This window comes from Podarcis pityusensis, assembly GCF_964106645.2.
Source record: "Podarcis pityusensis genome assembly, chromosome: W".
Lineage (NCBI taxonomy): Eukaryota > Metazoa > Chordata > Lepidosauria > Squamata > Lacertidae > Podarcis > Podarcis pityusensis.
The window spans coordinates 4,810,369-4,825,836 of NC_138045.1; the positions used below are offsets into that span (position 1 = coordinate 4,810,369).

Consider the following 15,468-nt stretch of genomic DNA (forward strand, 5'->3'; position numbering starts at 1 on the left):
TCAACTACTCTCACCTGGTTTAACCAACCAGTCGAAGCCATTCCCGGGGTGTGGCTGCTGCCACACACCAACAGCTTCTAGGAGCCAAAGGGAAGAACTGAGTACAGGGTGGGAACCAAAGGTGGATGTTGTTGTTTAGTCGTTTAGTTGTGTCCAACTCTTCTGTGACCCCATGGACCAGAGCACGCCAGGCACTCCTGTCTTCCACTGCCTCCCGCAGTTTGGTCAAACTCATGCTGGTAGCTTCGAGAACACTGTCCCACCACCTCGTCTTCTGTCGTCCCCTTCTCCTTGTGCCCTCCATCTTTCCCAGCATCAGGGTCTTTTCCAGGGAGTCTTCTCTTCTCATGAGGTGCCAAAGTCTTGGAGCCTCAGCTTCACGATCTGTCCTTCCAGTGAGCACTCAGGGCTGATTTCCTTAAGAATGGATGCGTTTGATCTTCTTGCAGTCCATGGGACTCTCAAGAGTCTCCTTCAGCACCATAGAAATGGCCACTTTAGGAATCCCCTTACCTGGTTTCCATGAGTTAAATATGGGCAACATTTTTTTTTAAATGTGAACAAAACTGTCAAAAATTTACAGAACTCTGGAACAGTGAACAAGGAACAGTGAATGGGGTCATCTGGAGCTTTGAGGTACATTGCCAGCTGTATGTTGATGACACACAGCTCTACTTCTTTGCACTTGCGAGTATGGCAGTGGATGTGCTGGTCTTGCCTCCACAATGGACTGGACGAGAGTCAGTAAACTAAAGCTCAATCCAAATAAGGCTGAGGCACTGTTAGTGGGTGGGTCCCTAGACCAGATGGATGAGAGGTTGCCTGCTCTTGATGAGGTTACACCCCCTTCTGAAGGAGCAGGTGTGTAGCTTACAGGTACTTCTGGCTCCATTGCTGTTGCTTGAGGCTCTGGTGGCCCAGCTGTGCCCCTATCTGGACAGGGATAGCCTAACGTCTGTTGTCTAATCTCTGGCAACCTCTAGGTTAGATTACTGCAATATGTTATATGTAGGGCTGCCTCTGAAGATGGTTTGGATACTTCAGCTGGTGCAGAATTCAGCGGCCAAGTTGCTCACTGGGGCAAGACAGTTTGAGCATATAATACAATCCTGACATTGGTGCTAGTTTCAACTTATAAAGCCTTAAACAGCTCATGATTGCAATACCTCAAGGACCACCTCTTCCTATAAGACCTAACTTGGACTTGGATCATCATGTGAGCCCTTTCTTTGTGTGCCTTCTCCACAAGAGCCCCAAAGGGTGGAACACCAGAACGGGCCTTTTCTGCAGTGGCTCCCTGCTTGTGGGATGCTCTCTCCAGGGAGGCTCACCTGATGCCTTTGTTGTATATCTTTAGGTGCCAGGTGAAAATGTTTCTCTATAACTAAGACTTTGGCTGATCAAACATTCTATGGCCTTTCAAATGTTTTTGTGGGGACTTCCGCTTTGCTGCTGATTGCTTCTGGACGCTCATCTCGGGAGTTCCGAGGGATGAGCACTCACCAAAGGGGTGAAAGAGGGGGTTGCTAGGCTTCACAACTCCCAAAAGATCCAGGAGGGCTTCCTGCATCTAAAAGGACACGCTGAGGCGTTGGAGGGGTCTTCAGAGTTGAAGGAGACCACAGACGCCCACAACAGCGTTCCCTCCCCACGGAGAGAAAGCCTGACTTCGGGAGTGATCCTGCAGCAGACGCTCCAAAGAAAAGAGGCGTCTGGTATCTGCAAGCACGGTTGGTCCCCCGGAAAAAGCTATCAAAACATAGGTGATTAAGCATAAATCTTACGGCAGCTAGAGGCTTCTTTGAGCTGGAAGCTGTACAAAGGACTGGGAGTTCAACCGAAGTGAATGGAAAGATAGCTGAGATTAACCAGACGCTTAATTAATGCAAGAGAAAGAGGAGGTCAAACCCATTGCATTTTGAAATACAATCCAGGAAAAAACAAGGTGGAGAAGAGAATTACAATTATATTGTTTTACAACAGCTTGCATGGACTGCTGTAATATCAAATCAAGAAAGAAATAAGGGGGAAAAGACTAAAAGGTGAACTATCCCTTTAATATATTGGAGAACGTCTGAGGCAATTATGGACGATATGGAGGAAAGGAATGAATGGGCCTGAAGACTTAAAGACCTACCCAAACCCCAGTGCTAAATTAATGGAGTGATTAAAAATGTTTTGCTGAGAGTTTATGTGTGAGAGACATTCGATATACAGGCTCCGGCTTTTACGTAGCAGAAAGCCTTTCTCCCTTTCGTTAAAAAATTCCTGACAGTTATTTGAATTGATGGTCGATATGATGGAAAGAGATGAACAGATCTGAGGTCCTATAGATCATCCCAAATCCTAGTGCTGCACCCCACAGAGCAAGTAAAGATTCTTGATGGAGGAAAGAGCAAAAGGTGCTTTGGACTTCTGGACTTGAGATTCTTATTGAGCCAGCTCTTTCTTAGACAAATGAGAGAGACAATAGACATTCAAGCTCCGGTTTTTGTGTAGTATGGAGGCCTGACTTCTTTGTGTTAAAATTTGCAGAAGTTGCACCAGTTTTGCTGATTTACTTCACACTATTCTTGACTGTTGAAGGGGGTGTGGGGGAAAAAGCTTTTGTGGTGAGAAGAGCCTGGGGAAGCCAAGAGAAGATTTTAAAGAACTGTTAAGTAAATAAGCCCCTCCCGACAGGGTGGGGGGGTTACTGGGCTCCCCTCTATTGGTGGCAAGAGGAAATTACTCTGCAAGTAACAGGAAAGTTATATAAAGGCTGGTTACATGTGTAGGGAAATGGACAAGGGGATTACGGACAACTAGTGGACAAAACTGGTAACTGAGTAAAAATTTATTTATTTATTTTTTCTCCTTTCCCCTGTTAAATGTTATTATTATTATGTTATTGTCATCATCGATGAGACAGTGTGCATTAGAGGTATAATATAGAAGTATTGTAAAACACAATTTGTCAGGAAAAGAAGTAGCTACGGGTACTAACGGATTATAAAACAACTGGTTATGTCAAATGTGAATAAGAAATTTATGAATCCAGCGGCAGCAGTGTTATCTGCAAATCCTAAAAGGAGAAACTCATTTCAAGACACAGAAATGAATTCGGAAATGAGAGATCTTCTCCTGGGACTGAGAAAAGACATTTCAGAGATGAAGAAAGAGATGAACGACAGTATAAGATCAACAGATCAAAAGTTGGATAAGATGGGGCAAAAAATAGAGGAAAATGCAAAAATGGTGTTAGAAATGATGGTTAAAATCAATGATCTGGTGGTTAAAAATTTGGAAATAACAAAGACTGTACAAGAATTAAAAGGGAAAACAATAAGTTTGGAGGAAGGGCTAAGAAAAGTACAGAAGGAGAACAGAGAAAAAAAAGGGGAAACAGAAAAAATTAAGAAAGAGCTGGCAGATATGAAAGAAACCCATGAGGCAGTCCTAGATTCAATCTCTATGATTGAAATGCACAGAAGAGAAAAAACATTGAGATTTAGATCTATTCCAGAAGAACCAGATGACGTGATAGAGCAAAAAATATCATCAGAATTAGCCAAATGGATTGGAATAGAAGAACAGGAAATGAGAAATAAAATTGAGAGAGCCTTTAGAATCAGATCAAGAATTGCAAGAGCTAATAATTGGCCAGGGGACTGTCTGGTAACTTTTGTGAATATGGATATTAGAGATAAAATACTACAAATTAGCAGTACGACAAAACTTAAAATTCAGGAAAATCATTCATAAAATTGTTCCATCGAGGCTTTTAAGAAAAAGGGAAAAATATAAACCGTTGGTGGAAGCACTAAATAAAAAATCAATTGTGCACAGATGGGAATTCCCTGAGTGAATTTCCTTTTTTTACAAAGGGAAAAGGAGATTTGTTACTTGGGAGGACGCTGACAAATTTTGGAGAACATATAGAGAGGAGTTAGAAGGTAAAAGACAGCTGGGAGGAGGGGCGGACGATCTTAAAAAACAATCCGAGGAGGAAGTGTCTTAAGCATTAAGGACAAGTGACTTTTCTGAATTTCTTTTTTAAAAAAATTTATTTTATTTTATTTATTTATTTTGTTAAGAAGTTGAATCACTGTGTAGTAAATAATGGAATTAAGGATTGTTACCTGGAATGTTAATGGTTTAAATGATAAAAAGAAAAGAAATAAGGTGGAATTTATATTCAGCAAACAGAAATTGGATTTGATATGTTTGCAAGAAACTCATATCACAAAACAACACACAAGAATTTTATCCAATAAGAAACTGGGACTTGATTTTGTTTCTTCAGATAAATCTAAGAAGAATGGAGTTGTAATATACGCAAAAAAGCATTTGGAGCCGAAATTGATCTATAAAGATTCACAAGGAAGGGTCGTTGTCATAGAAATAATAGTCCAGGGGAAAAGAATGAAAGTCATCGGTTTCTACGCGCCGAATGAAAAAAAAAGTGAATTTTATAAAGGTTGGAACAAGAGTTGGGGGATTTTATTGGAGAGAAAATTATATTTTTAGGAGACCAAAATGGCGTGGTAAATCCTGATTTAGACAGATCCAAAAGGACTACTAAAAACAGCAAATAAAACTCCCCAAAACCTTTTTTCAGTTAGTAGATTTGTTAAGTTTAGAGGAAGCATGGAGAATACAAAATCCGACAGTGAAAGAATACACTTTTTTTCCTACCCTAGTAACTCGGCAGGAAGAACTGATGCCATCTGGCTAACAAAAGATTTGACAGTCAAAATATGTAAATCTGAAATTCAACCAAAGACAATAGCTGATCATAATGCAGTACAAGTAACGCTGACCTGGGGAAAGAGGAAATCTATGAGATGGAGATTAAATGAAACTTTATTGAGTGATGAAATAATAATAGAAAAAGCAAAAAAGACCTTAAAGGACTTTTTTGAACTGAATTTAAATAAGGGCACCAATTTAAAGATAGTCTGGGATGCTAGTAAAGCTGTCTTAAGAGGTTTCTTTATTCAACAAAACGTAATTCAAAGAAAACAAAAGGGGAAAAAACAACAAGAAATCTTAGAGGAGATTAGAAAAAGCGAGCTGGAATTATACAAAAAACCAAATAGTGTAGAATTAAAAAGAAATATTAAGATTCTACAATCTCAATATTTAATGCTAATAAAGGCAGAAATGGAATGGAAACTAAGATTATTGAAACAAAAAACCTTTGAACATGCTAATAAACCAGGAAGGTTATTAGCTTGGCAATTAAAGAAGAGAGAGGCAGAAAGGCTTATAAATAGAGTTAAGTGCGAAGGCAAAATAATAAACAACCCTAAAGAAATAGAGAAACGATTTGTCGAATTCTTTAGACAACTCTATAAGGAAGGAAATGAAACATCAGAAGAAGTTAAAGAATATTTAGAACAGAACGGTCTTCCGAAACTTACTAAAGAACAAAAAGAACTGTTGAATGCCCCTATTACATTGTACGAAATTCAAAGAGCAATTAAGGAAGCAAAGATAGGAAAGTCACCAGGGCCAGATGGCCTACCGGCCATATATTATAAAAAATTTGAGGACATACTGTCTGACCCATTAAGAAGTATCATGAACAACATTTTAAAAGATGGAACCATGCCAGACTCATGGAAAGACAGCCTTATTGCATTAATTCCAAAACAGGGAACGGACAATCTACTTATTAACAACTATAGGCCTATCACACTCTTAAATAGCGATTATTAATTATATGCAAATATTTTAGCCGAAAGATCAAAAAAAGTCTTCCAGATGATTATACACAATGACGAAGCTGGCTTTTTGCCCGGGAGGCACATTTATAACAACACCAGAAACATTATAAACTTATTAGAGTATTTAGACTTAAGAATAGAAAAGAAGGCAGTCTTAATGGCCATAGATGCTGAAAAAGCTTTCGATAGGGTCTCCTGGAAATTTATGAAAGGTCTATTACACCATATGGATTTTGGTATACAGTATATAAAAGGGATTGAAGCAAAATATTCAAAACAAAAAGCTAAAATCATAATAAATGGAAATTTACCACAGGAGTGTGAAATCAGTAAAGGGGTCAGACAAGGTTGCCCACTATCCCCCTTAATTTTCATACTAACATTGGAAGTCTTATGTAAACGAATTAGGGAGGAAAAAGAAATAAAAGGGATTATGCTGGGAAATAGAAGTTACAAAATGAGGGCATTTGCTGACGATCTAATTATAACTACAGAGCAACCAAAACAGAGTCTAACAAAGGCATTGGAAATAATATATGCCTATGGTAAAGTTGCGGGGTTCAAACTGAATTTAAACAAGACAAAACTATTAGTTAAGAATTTGTCGCCAGATGAAAAAGCAGAATTAGAAAAAATAATACAAATTAAGATCTACCCCAAAATCAAGTATTTAGGATTATGGATAACACCAAAGAATATTAACTGGTATGAAGATAATTATATTAATTGTTGGAAAGATATCAAAAGACAGTTGGAGACATGGACAAGCCTAAACTTATCATTCCTGGGCCGTATTTCAGTAATTAAAATGATAGTCTTACTGAAGCTACTCTTTTTATTTCAAACGATTCCAATTATAGGAAAGACCAGCAGTATTGACAAGTGGCAAAAAGAAATTTCTAAATTTTTGTGGAAGGGTAAAAGACCAAGAATAAAGCATAAGATATTAATAGATACTGTAGAAAGAGGTGGCTTCGGGTTACCGGATTTGAAGCTATATTACGAAGCCTCATGTCTTCTCTGGTTGAAAGATTGGTGTTTAATAAAAAAATGGGATATTTTAGATCTAGAAGGTCATGACATACGTGTCAGGGAACTGCCATCAGTGCCGGAGGGAGAGAGCAAAAGCCAGAGGGATTCCAGAGAGCGTCCAGGGATCAGGAGAAGCAGCCCATCTTCTGGGGAAGAGAATCAGCGTAGCACCAGTGGAGAAGGGGGGCAGATGGGGGAAGCGGCGAGGCGGTCCCATGACTTTGAGAAACTGAAGAAGGCGTTCACCTCAGAAGAGCAGCTCCTGCACGTGGATCCGGAGAAGCCCATGAGACTGGAGAAGGACGCGTCCGACCACGCGATTGGAGCAGTACTTTTGCAACCCGGGTCCAAGGAGAACTGGAGACTGTGTGCCTTTTTCTCTAGGAAGCTGAGCAAGTCGGAGCAAAACTACACGGTGTATGACCGAGAACTGCTTGCGATCTACGCGGCATTTCGGCAATGGAGACATCTTTTGATAGGGGCGCGGCACAAGATCCAGGTCCGAACTGACCACAAGAACTTGGAATACTGGCGGACCACGCGAGTGCTCAACCAGAGACAGATCAGATGGTCCCAGGAGTTCGCCAAGTTTTTCTTCGAGGTACAATATGTGCCGGGAGGGGGAAATGTGAGGGCGGATGCACTCTCCAGGAAACCGGAATACATGGAAGGGGAGGGGCCACCGGAGACCAGGCACGTGTTCCCCGAGGACCGGTGGGTGTGTGGGGGAGCGTTGGTAGGGAAACGAGAGCTAGCAGGGCTCACCAGAGACGACGAGTTTGCTCAGACTAAAATCAGGGAGCTCAGAGACGGAAAGGAAGACAGTGGGGGGGTTGAGGAAAAGGAAGGGCTACTGTACTACAAGGGGGCGCTGTATGTACCAGGAGAGACTTTGAGGGGGAAGATACTTAGACAGCTCCATGACAACCCAACAGCTGGGCACTTTGGACAGCACAAGACCATGCTACTTGTCACCAGGCAGTTCTGGTGGCCAAAGGTGAGGGAAGACGTACGAGAATATGTACGAGGGTGCGATCAATGCCAGAGGGCAAAGGGGGAAAGGATTGCCCCCGCAGGGTTACTGGAACCCTTACCTACACTGGAAAGGCCCTGGGAGGTGGTGTCCATTGATTTTATGACAGATCTGCCCAAGTCAAGGGGAAAGACAGCGGTTATGGTAGTGGTCGATCTACTGACTAAAATGTGCCATTTCGTAGCTTGCTTGCATGCAGTGTCGGCAGAGGAGACAGCCAGGCTGTTTGTGGACCACATTTTTAGACTGCATGGCACCCCATTGAGGGTAATCTCAGATCGCGGAAAACAATTTACCTCCCGGTTCTGGCGGAGACTCATGAGCTTGCTGCAGGTCGAGGTGAGCTTCTCGACGGCGAGGCACCCAGAAACCAACGGACAGGCCGAAAGAGCGAACGGTATACTCCAGCAGTACCTACGCTGCTATGTTGGCGAGAGGCAGAACGATTGGGTAGAGAAATTAGCTTTGGCTGAATATGCGTACAATAAGGGAGGGGAGGTGTCCGAGGGAGAAGAATCAGACTGGGAGGTTCAACCAGCTGGAAGAGATCTGAGTGGGTGGGAGGCTGGTTTTGAATCCTCAGAAGATGATGACAGTTCTTTCAGGGGATTCCCCGCATCGTCGGTCGAGGAGAGAGAGGAGGATGTATCGGAAGATTGCGCCAGGGGTGAGGGGGGTCCTGAGGAGGAGGTGGATGTCAGGGAACTGCCATCAGTGCCGGAGGGAGAGAGCAAAAGCCAGAGGGATTTCAGAGAGCGTCCAGGGATCGGGAGAAGCAGCCCATCTTCTGGGGAAGAGAATCAGCGTAGCACCAGTGGAGAAGGGGGGCAGATGGGGGAAGCGGCGAGGCGGTCCCATGACTCCTTGCCTGGGACCAGCGGGGAGAGTAGGGGTCCTCCGTTGCCCATGCCCTCCTTGCGCAGAAGGCTTTCGCGCAGAGAGGGTAGGCGGAGACTAGGCGTCAAAGAGCTTCTTTGCTGGAAGAAGTTTAAGAAACGCCCACTCACGGATTCTGCCAGCGACTGAGTCAGCCACGGGTGAGTGGCGTCCGGACAGATAAAGTTTACTTTGGCAGCCCAGCCAGGTGTTTGCACCCAGCCAGGGAGATAGTTGCCTGCTTGCGCACGAGCAACCCCTTAGCAACCGTTACAGCACGTTTTGGATGGTATGGCTATCTTAATTATGGGAAAATAAAGGCACCGGAGTTTTTCAAATCATATAATAAGAAACGCTATATATAAGGTGTGGGGAAAATACAAAAGATATTTGGAACAGAAAACCCCAAGATGGAATTCTCCATTAGAAGCAATCACTGTTAAAAAAAACAACAACATCAAAGAGAACTGGATAACGTATAACACAGTATTAAGGGAAGAGGAAGGTCAACTAATATTGATAAGTTATGAGAAAATAAAAGATCACTTTTCTAGTTGGCTAGATTACTTCCAGGTGAATGAAATGTTCAGACAGGATAAGCAGATAGGTTTTGAAAAGGAGCCTTCAAGATTTGAAAGAGAATTACTGAATAGTAAATCTAAAATAATCGCAAAAATGTATAGACTTCTTTTAGACTACGAAGTAATGGATGAGGAGGTTAAGGCTTCAATGATAAAGTGGGCCCAAGATGTGGGCCGTCCAATTATGCTAAAAGATTGGGAAAACTTATGGAAGGTAAATTTGAAATTTACAGCCAGCTATAATATAAGAGAGAACGTGATGAAAATGGCTCATAGGTGGTACCTCACTCCTTCCAGATTATCCAGATTGTATAAAAATTTGGCGAATGCTTGTTGGAGATGTGGAGGAAATAACGGTGACATGATCCACATGTGGTGGACGTGTGGAAAGATTAAGATTATTTGGGGGGAAATATACGATGAATTAAAAAAGATGATGGGGATAACATTTACCAAAAAACCGGAGACATTTCTATTAAGTATTTTTGATAAAGAGATCCCCAAAAAATTAAGAGAGGTATTTTTGTATGCAACCGCAGCGGCTCGCATATTTGTGGCCAAGGGATGGAAAGATTACGAGGCTCCAAAAATAACAGATTGGCAAATCAAATTACAGGAATTGGTGGCGACGGCTCAACTGACTAGTAAACTCAGAGGAAACTCAAAGCAAAAATTAGTGGAAAAATGGGATGTTTATAAAAAATATGTTCAAAAATACAATAATAGTATTGACTCCGTGCTAGCATTTGAGTGAAAAAGGAAATAAAAGGAAGTGGACTATAATTAAGGATTTATTATGTTTTCAGAATGTATTAGAAAAATTATATAGAAGGAGGGGCCACTAGGGGCGCATCGGAAGATGGCTGACAATAACATCTCTCCGACCCACAGGAGATAATTAGGAGGCTGGGATGGGAGTAAATAGCCTCCCTACCCCCCCAGGATTGGGGGAGGGGGGCTGCCCGTGCCTGCTATGCCCTATACCACCCCCAAATTTGAGGGGATGGGGGCACTAGGCAGAATGCCCCCCTGTGGATCTCGGCGCTCCTGGACGCCGTCTCTGATCCGCGCCGCTAGCTGCAAGAACTTCAAAAGGAACAATTAGGAAGAAGCGAATGCACATATTTCAAGGAAGGAGGGGGAGTAAAGACTGCTAACTGAAGAGTTCTCTGATAAACAAGACGAGTCGGAGGAACAAGAATCAATCATGAGAAGACAGCTAAGACTCGGTATGGCAAAGGGACTGGATGGGGGAGGGGGGGAAAACTTTCCTTTCTTTCCTCTATGTGATTAAACAAGAATCCCCCCCCCCACAAGTCAGAAATGCCGTTTTAATGACTTAAGCTGTGGATTTACAACTGTGTGGAGATAAATTTTCTAACCAAAGCATGTTTTAAGAAGAGTGTGGAAAGTTTAAGAGTTTTGGAATGACGCAGTTAAAAATACCGTCGCCATGTTGGCAAGCTCTGTCGGAGGACTTGAGTGTGGGAGGAGGAATAGAGCTGTTTTTATATTGTGGGTGAGACTCCTCAGTGGGACTTAAGAACGACAGATCCTGAGATTAATGATGGAAAGAGCGATGTTATTTATGAAAGTGATGATATATGGAAACCATCTCGATATGAGGATTGGATGAACGGAAAAATCCACACAGGATATAATTGGTGTTTATCTGCTTAAGGAGATTATCAGAAGAGATCATAAAGAAATAAAGAAAAAATATACGAACAAGATGAGATGTGGAAACAGCAAGATGAGACTGGATAGAATTATGAACTTTATTTGGACTGATTTGGATATGAACGCAGTAGCAAGAAGATGATCAGAATCCCCCTTCGGAACTTGAAATATGGGTCCCCTCAACAAAAATTTAAAATTCGGCTTTGTAATTCGGAATTTATGTGATGTGATTTGATTTGATTGGTCGGTTAATAAAAATTATTTTTTTAAAAAAGAAAAATTATATAGAAAGGTTTATTGCTTTGTGTATATTCAAATGTAAGATAAAACATATGCAAAGGGACTTGACAGGAAGTCAAAGTTGAAGAAAAGATTTTGGAAGATAAAAGGGGAAAAATATTTACTTTTATTATTATCATTTTCTGTGCGGGTGTAGGTGTGTGGGTGTCTACACATATGTGTTGTTGTTGTATGCAATCTTTGGGAGGAAATAAGACGGTAAATAACAAACAACAAACTAAATATTGATGTATGTTAATTTTTATTTCTTAATTATATTTTGTGGTAGTATGGCTGTATTGTTTTTTGAAACATAAAACCATTCAACAAAAATTATTTTTAAAAAATATATATACAGCCAAGGTGTGAATTTGGTGGGGCTTACTCTCAGGCAAGTGGGTTTAGAATTGCAGCCTAAAGCAGCTTTGGAGGCTGGTTGTGTCCACACTATGAACTTAGGACTTGCCTGCACCAGAGCAGAATTTGCAGTCTAGAGTAGATTTGCATCACCCTGTCTCCCCATGAATATATGGGCCTTCAGATGAGATACTTCCCACCCCATTGTTCTCCTGGACCTTTTGCCCTTTAAATTCAGGGTTTTTCAGTCCTCAGAAAGTCCAAAATGGGCATGATCGAGAAACCCCTTTGCACGTAGTACAAGAAACATGTATTAGTCCTGAGCCCCAGAATAAATTTCCTCCATCAAAAGATTATTATTTCTTTTTCTTACAGAGGAACAGCACAATTCTATGTGTCTTTGCTTTAGGAAAGACCTCTAGGAATTTCTGGTTACAAATCAAAACTTAGCCACCATGCTGAAAATAATGCAGGGCCTACCGTAGCTTCATGGATCACTGCCTTGCCGTGGCGAAGGGGCTTGAATAACTCAGAGAAGCTATGAGCTATGCCGTGCAGGGCCACCCAAGATGGACAGGTCATAGTGGAGAGTTTTGACTAAACGTGATCCACCTGGAGCAGGAACTGGCAAGCCACTCCAGTATCCCTGCCAAGAAAACTCCATGGACAAAGACAACAGGCATATGAAAGTTATGACGCTGGAAGATGAGCTCCTCAGGTGGGAAGGCGTCCAACATGCTACTGAGGAAGAGCGGAGGACAAGTACAAGTAGATTCAGAGCTGACGAAGCGGCTGGGCCAAAGCCGAAAGGACTCTCAGTTGCGGATATGCCTGGAAGCGAAAGGAAAGTCCAATGCTGTAAAGAAAAATATTGCATAGGAACCTGGAATGTAAGAATCATGAACCTGGGTAAGTTGGATGTGGTCAAAAATGAGATGGCAAGAATAAATATTGACATCCTGGGCATCAGTGAACTAAAATGGACGGGAATGGGCGAATTCAGTTCGGATGACCATCATATCTACTACTGTGGGCAAGAATCCCGTAAAAGAAATGGAGTGGCCCTCATAGTCAACAAAAGAGTGGCAAAAGCTGTACTGGGATGCAATCTCAAAAATGATAGAATGATCTCGATACGAATCCAAGGCAGACCTTTTAACATCACAGTAATCCAGGTTTATGCACCAACTACTGGTGCTGAAGAAACTGAAATTGAGCAATTCTATGAAGACTTACAACACCTTATAGAAATGACACCAAAGAAGGATGTTCTTCTCATTATAGGGGATTGGAATGCTAAAGTAGGGAGTCAAGAGATAAAAGGAACAACTGGCAAGTTTGGCCTTGGAGTTCAAAACGAAGCAGGGCAAAGGCTAACAGAGTTCTGCCAAGAGAACAAGCTGGTCATCACAAACACTCTTTTCCAACAACACAAGAGACGACACTACACATGGACATCACCAGATGGGCAGCATCGAAATCAGATTGATTATATTCTCTGCAGCCAAAGATGGAGAAGCTCTATACAGTCAGCAAAAACAAGACCTGGAGCTGACTGTGGCTCAGATCATCAGCTTCTTATAGCAAAATTCAAGCTTAAACTGAAGAAAGTAGGAAAAACCACTGTGTCGGTAAGATACAATCTAAGTCAAATCCCTTATGAATACACAGTGGAAGTGAGGAACAGGTTTAAGGATTTAGATTTGGTGGACAGAGTGCCTGAAGAACTATGGATGGAGGCTCGTAACATTATACAGGAGGCAGCAACTAAAACCATCCCAACGAAAAGGAAATGCAAGAAAGCAAAGTGGCTGTCCAACGAGGCCTTACAAATAGCGGGGGAGAGAAGGCAAGCAAAATGTGAGGGAGATAGTGAAAGATACAGGAAATTGAATGCAGATTTCCAAAAAATAGCAAGGAGAGACAAGAAGGCCTTCTTAAACGAGCAATGCAAAGAAATAGAGGAAAACAATAGAATGGGAAAAACCAGAGATCTGTTCAAAAAAATTGGAGATATGAAAGGAACATTTCGTACAAAGATTACCATAATAAAAGACAAAAATGGAAAGGACCTAACAGAAGCAGAAGACATCAAGAAGAGGTGGCAAGAATACACAGAGGAATTATACCAGAAAGATATGGATGTATCGTACACCCCAGGTAGTGTGGTTGCTGACCTTGAGCCAGACATCCTGGAGAGTAAAGTCAAATGGGCCTTAGAAAGCACTGCTAATAACAAGGCCAGTGGAAGTGATGATATTCCAGCTGAACTATTTAAAATTTTAAAAGATGATGCTGTTAAGGTGCTACACTCAATATGCCAGCAAATTTGGAAAACTCAGCAGTGGCCAGAGGATTGGAGAAGATCAGTCTACATCCCAATCCCAAAGAAGGGCAGTGCCAAAGAATGCTCCAACTACCGCACAATTGCACTCATTTCACACGCTAGCAAGGTTATGCTTAAAATTCTACAAGGCAGGCTTAAGCAGTATGTGGACCGAGAACTCCCAGAAGTGCAAGCTGGATTTCGAAGGGGCAGAGGAACCAGAGACCAAATTGCAAACATGCGCTGGATTATGGAGAAAGCTAGAGAGTTCCAGAAAGACATCTACTTCTGCTTCATTGACTATGCAAAAGCCTTTGACTGTGTTGACCACAGCAAACTATGGCAAGTTCTTAAAGAAATGGGAGTGCCTGATCACCTCATCTGTCTCCTGAGAAATCTCTATGTGGGACAAGAAGCTACAGTTAGAACTGGATATGGAACAACTGATTGGTTCAAAATTGGGAAAGGAGTACGGCAAGGCTGTATATTGTCTCCCTGCTTATTTAACTTATATGCAGAATTCATCATGCGAAAGGCTGGGCTGGATGAATCCCAAACCGGAATTAAGATCGCCGGAAGAAATATCAACAACCTCAGATATGCAGATGATACAACTTTGATGGCAGAAAGTGAAGAGGAATTAAAGAACCTTTTAATGAGGATGAAAGAGGAGAGCGCAAAATATGGTCTGAAGCTCAACACCAAAAAAATGAAGATCATGGCCACTGGGCCCATCACCTCCTGGCAAATAGAAGGGGAAGAAATGGAGGCAGTGAGAGATTTTACTTTCTTGGGCTCCATGATCACTGCAGATGGTGACAGCAGTCACGAAATTAAAAGACGCCTGCTCCTTGGGAGAAAGGCGATGGCAAACCTAGACAGCATCTTAAAAAGCAGAGACATCACCTTGCCAACAAAGGTCCGTATAGTTAAAGCCATGGTTTTCCCAGTAGTGATGTATGGAAGTGAGAGCTGGACCATAAAGAAGGCTGATTGCCGAAGAATGGATGCTTTTGAATTATGGTGCTGGAGGAGACTCTTGAGAGTCCCATGGACTGCAAGAAGATCAAACGCATCCATTCTTAAGGAAATCAGCCCTGAGTGGTCACTGGAAGGACAGATCATGAAGCTGAGGCTCCAATACTTTGGCCACCTCATGAGAAGAGAAGACTCCCTGGAAAAGATCCTGATATTGGGAAAGATTGAGGGCACAAGGAGAAGGGGACGACAGAGGACGAGATGGTTGGACAGTGTTCTTCACTGGCTCTGGTGCCAGTGTCCGTGTTAGGTCTGGTTGTAGTATTATTGTGGGTTAGGAGTTGTTTAAGAGATCTACAACCTCTCCTGGACAATGACAGTTCTCTTTCTCAAGCTCTGGGAGGAAGACCTTTCATTGCCTACAGACAGCCACCCAATCTTAAACAACTCCTAACCCACAATAATACTACAACCAGACCTAACACGGACACTGGCACCAGAGCCTGCAATAAACCCAGATGCCAACTTTGCTGTCACATACACCCGGACAACACCATTACTGGCCCCAACAACATCACACATACCATCTCGGGACTGTTTAATTGCTCATCGTCT

The 15,468-nt window shown here is 42.2% G+C and overlaps 1 long non-coding RNA gene across 1 annotated transcript in view; it reads right to left on the reverse strand.

Annotated features, from left to right (window-relative positions):
* LOC308467815 overlaps nucleotides 1-15,056 on the reverse strand; it is a 728,761-nt gene extending 713,705 nt beyond the window's left edge. Inside the window, exon 1 of the long non-coding RNA XR_013981309.1 lies at nucleotides 14,854-15,056. This is a non-coding gene — a long non-coding RNA (uncharacterized lncRNA). The remainder of the gene's footprint in view (nucleotides 1-14,853) is intronic.
* Nucleotides 15,057-15,468: the final 412 nt, after the last annotated feature.